The sequence below is a fragment of the Bison bison genome, unplaced genomic scaffold (genome assembly GCF_000754665.1).
Source record: "Bison bison bison isolate TAMUID 2011002044 unplaced genomic scaffold, Bison_UMD1.0 scf7180017864254, whole genome shotgun sequence".
Classification (NCBI taxonomy): Eukaryota; Metazoa; Chordata; class Mammalia; order Artiodactyla; family Bovidae; genus Bison; species Bison bison.
In genome coordinates this window covers 5,551,415-5,556,495 of record NW_011494826.1, presented here as the reverse complement: position 1 = coordinate 5,556,495, position 5,081 = coordinate 5,551,415, and the positions used below count along the sequence as shown (strand labels likewise).

Below are 5,081 nucleotides of genomic sequence, written 5' to 3'. Positions count from 1 at the left end.
TTATAGAAATGCCTAACAGTATACGAAGCCATCCAATTTGTCCTGAGACGGTATCATTTAACAGTTAATATTACTTCTTTATAATGAATGTAATTTTAATCAGATGATAAAGGTTTCTGTTTAAGAATCACAGAAAGTAGATAATACAAAAACCACTTAATATTTTGCTTCGACTTACAATTTATATTATTTTTGTAGCAACGGATTTACCTTCCTATTGAATGTTGTTTATTCAGACTAGCAAATCAGTTTGTTTTCCCTGAGTGTAAACCAATTGAGTAAGTTGGAGAGTGTTCACAGATTAAGAAGAAGAGGGTACCAGGTATTAATAAACACACATTTGCTGCATAGTACACAGATCATCCGGTACAGAAGACTGGACTCCTCATTCTTTGAGGACATTGAAGAAGTCCCTGCCCTCATGGAATGTATGGTCCAGTTGCAGAGATATTCTCAAAATTCAAAAACTCAGCATTCGGACTGAGTTGTATATAAGGAGCTGCAGACGCCCATGTGCCACAGGTTCTCTTACATCGACCACCTAAGAGTAGCGCTGTAACAAGTAACAATCTCTTCTCCTCTCCGCCAACTGCTCGGCAGCCACAGAGCAGCAGCTATGTGTGAGTGCATCTCCATCCACTTTGGCCAGGCTGGTGTTCAGACAGGCAATGCCTGCTGGGAGCTCTACTGCCTGGAACATGGCCTTCAGCCCGATGGCCAGATGCCAAGTGACAAGACTACTGGGGGGGGAGATGACTCCTTCGACACCTTCTTCAGTGAGACAGACACTGGCAAGCATGTGCCCAGGGCAGTGTTTGTAGACCTGGAATCCCCACTCATTGATGAGGTGTGCACTGGCACCTACTGCCAGCTCTTCCACCCTGAGCAGCTCATCACAGGCAAAGAGGATGCTGCCAGTAATTGTGCCCGAGGTCACCACACCACTGGCGAGGAGATCACTGACCTCATCTTGGACCAGATTCGGAAACTGGCTGAGCAGTGCACAGGTCTTCAGGGCTTCTTGGTTTTTCACAGCTTTGGTGGGGGAACTGGTTCTGGGTCACCTCCTTGCTGATGGAATGTCTCTGTCGATTATGGCAAGAAGTCCAAGCTGGGGTTCTCCATTTACCCAGCCCCGCAACTTTGAACAGCTGTAGCTGAGCCCTACAACTCCATCCTCACCACCCACACCACCCTGAAGCACTCTGATTGTGCCTTCGTGGTAGACAATGAGGCCATCAATGACATCTGTCCTAGAAAACTCGACATTGAGTGCCCAGCATATATTAACCTGAATAGGTTGATAGGTCAAATTGTGTCCTCCGTCACTGCTTCCCTGAGGTGTGAAGGAGCCCTGAATGTGGATCTGACAGAGTTCCAGACCAACCTGGTGCCCCATCCCTGCGTCCACTTCCCTCTGGCCACATACGCCCCTGTCATCTCTGCTGAGAAAGCCCACCGTGAATAGCTTTCTGTAGCAGAGATCACCAATGCTTGCTTTGAACCAGCCAACCAGAAGGTGAAATGTGACCCTTGCCGTGGTAAATACATGGCCTGCTGCCTGTTGTACCGTGGTGACATGGTTCCCAAAGATGTCAGTGCTGCCAGTGCCACCATCAAAACCAAGCGTACCATCCAGTTTGTGGACTGGTGCCCCACTGGCTTCAAGGTTGGCATTAATTACCAGCCTTCTGCTGTGGTCCCTGGTGGAGACCTGGCCAAAGTACAGCGAGCTGTGTGCACGCTGAGCAACACCACAACCACCACTGAGGCCTGGACTCACCTAGACCACAATCTGATGTATACCAAGCATGCCTTTGTTCACTGGTACATGGGTGAGAGCATGGAGGAAGGAGAGCTTTCTGAGGCCCATGAGGCCATGGCTTCCCTTGAGAAGGATTATGAGGATGTTGGCGTAGATTCTGTGGAAGGAGAGGGAGAGGAAGAAGGAGAGGAATACAAAAGTTAAAATGTCGCAAGGGTGCTGCTTTCAGCACCTTTGCTTATTCTGTTTTAAAACTTGAAAAGTTGTGGTCTGATCAGTTAATTTATATATAGCAGTGTATACTCTCATATACAATTACTGACCTATGCTTTAAAACATGGCACTTTGTTATAGACCCAAGCTATCCATTTCTCTGATGAGTTTAAATAAAGTATTTCCTGTCTTAAAAAAAATAAAGCAAACTCAGCATTCATAAAACTAAGATCATGACATCTGGTCCCATCACTTCATGGTGAATAGATGGGGAAACAGTGGAAACAGTGACAGACTTTATTTTCTTGGGCTCCAAAATTACTGCAGATGGTGACTGCAGCCATGATTTTAAAAGACACATGCTCCTTGGAAGAAAAGCTATGACCAACCTAGACAGCATATTAAAAAGCAGAGACATTACTTTGCTGACATATGTCCGTCTAGTCAAAGCTATGGTCATGTAGGGATGTGAGAGTTGGACCATAAAGAAAACTGAGTGCAGAAGAATTGATGCTTTTGAACTGTGGTGCCGGAGAAAACTCGTGAGAATCCCTTGGACTGCAAGGAGATCAAACCAGTCCATCCTAGAGGAAATCAGTCCCGAATCTTCACTGGAAGAACTGATGCTGAGGATGAAGCTCCAATACAATACTTTGGCCACCTAATGCAAAGAACTTTTTCATTGGAAAAGACCCTGATGCTGGGAAAGATTGAAGGCAGGAGGAAAAGGGGATGACAGAGGATGAGATGGTTGGATGGCATCACTGACTCAATGGACATGAGTTTGAGCAAGCTCTGGGAGTTGGTGATGGACAGGGGAGCCTGGCATGCTACAGTCCATGGGGTTGCAGAATTGGATATGATTGAGTGATTGAACTGAACTGTAGAGACAAAATGTACACATACAAGACACCTTACACTTTTGAGGCAACATATTAATAAAAGCAAAAAAAAAAAAAGATGTAAACTATAATTAAATACAAAAGTTCTAAGAATAAGCAAAGAATAAAATGATTAGAACAAGGATATAACTAGTAAGTGAATATTTTTGAACTGAGTTTAAAAGTGCAAGTGTTAGTCACTCAGTCACATCTGACTCATTGCAACCCCGTGGACTGTAGCCTGCCAGGCTCCTCTGTCCATGGGATTCTCCAGGCAAGAATACTAGAGTGGGTAGCCATTCCTTTCTCCAGGGGATCTTCCTGACCGGGTGATTCAAACCGGGTCTGCCACATTGTAGATTCTTTACCCTCTAAGCCTTTTGAAGATGAAAGCTTATAAAAGATATTTCCCAACACTGCTGCAGCTACTGCTGCTAAGTCGCTTCAGTCGTGTCTGACTCTGTGCGACCCCAGAGACGTCAGCCCACCAGGCTCCCCCGTCCCTGGGATTCTCCAGGCAAGAACATTGGAGTGGGTTGCCATTTCCTTCTCCAATGCGTGAAAGTGAAGTTGCTCAGTCGTGTCCGACTCCTAGCGACCCCATGGACTGCAGCCTACCAGGCTCCTCTGTCCGTGGGATTTGCCTGGCAAGAGTACTGGAGTGGGTTGCCATTGCCTTCTCCTTCCCATCACTAGTCTAGATTAAATAAAGGTTGCTGCTTGATGGCTTTTTTTTCATGTTAAATATGCAAAGAGATATGTATGGTCCTCTATCAGAAAAGTTAAGCAATGAATTCTTTTCCTTTAACAAGAAGACCTTCAGTGGTCCTTTTGGTTTCTCTTTGTGAAATAGAAATTTCAATGCTTTTCCTAGATATTGGAGGCTATCAATGCCACATGTAAATTGCCTTTTATTCCATACACATTTGGATTTATCTAAGCAGAGAAGTGTGGGCATAAAAGTCCTAATTTAATATACATTTTTTAGGATAAATAGCTATTAGTTCTATTATGTTATGCCAAGGTGAAAGTTAGATGACTCATAGCCAATAAGGAAAATATCACTATACAATCCCATACAGGTAAACTTGAAATATATGTTATAAAAGATTATTTTAGCTCCAGAATAAACTTGAACATATCGTGGTGGCTCTCAATATAGAATGACTTTAACTTCACTTTTGTGCATGAAAGTTCAGAAACTAACTATTTTGCCAGACAACCTGCTTTTTTGCTGTGTGCATGTCTCTCAGGCCTGTCATTACCAGCTCTCTTTTATTTTCTATTATAAATGCCTTCAAATTCCATCCTCTGTAATCCTGACATGACTCATAATGATCAGATAGCTGTAAAAGAAATCCCAGGGGAACCATTTCTGTCCCTGAACTTCCACTCAGCTCTTTTTTATATCTGTACAAGAGAGCCGAACATGATCTAATTCATTATTACAATTTAGCCTTAAAATAAGGATCCCACATTGTGGGAATACTCACTTGATTTCACTGGCCACTAATGGAAACTCTCACAAGAGAGCCTCAGAGAAGGGACAGTTCAGTAAGTTGGGCTCCAAATCCTTTAATACACACACACATACTTTCTTTCACTTCAGCTCTACTTTGCACCCCCGCCACCATTTTTTTTAAAGACATATGGGATAGCTGCCCATTCTTTCTTCTGAACAAAATAAAATATTCTGCCACTTTAAAAACATGTTTTAATTAATTTTTATTGGAATATAGTTGCTTTACAATGTTGTGTTAGCTTCTACTGTACAGTGAAGTGAATCAGCTATATGTACATATATATTTCCCCCTCTTTTTAAAGATTTCTTTCCATTTAGGTCATCACAGCGTGAGTAAAGTCCCCTGTGCTATACAGTAGGTTCTTATTAGTTATCTGTTTTATACAGAAAGAGAAAAACAAATATTATATATTAAGACATCTATGTGGAATCTAGAAAAATGATACAGATGATCATATTTAAAAAGGAGAAATAGAGACACAAACATAGAGAACAAATGTGGACACCAAGGAGGGAGATAGGCTGAACTGGGGGATTGGGATTGACATATTAAAACATATATGTTTTAAAACCATTGTTCTAAAAGATGAGATATAATGCCTTAATGCTGTCTTCCACTTTAAAACCACTATCTTTAGAGTCAAGTTCTCAATAGGAAATACGGTCCATCAATGAAGAGAAATACAGTGAAGGAATTAGT

The 5,081-nt window shown here is 42.4% G+C and overlaps 1 pseudogene; it reads left to right on the top strand.

Annotated features, from left to right (window-relative positions):
- The first annotated feature begins 616 nt into the window (after positions 1-616).
- LOC104994260 lies at positions 617-1,969 on the top strand (annotated as a pseudogene).
- The last annotated feature ends 3,112 nt before the right edge of the window (positions 1,970-5,081 follow it).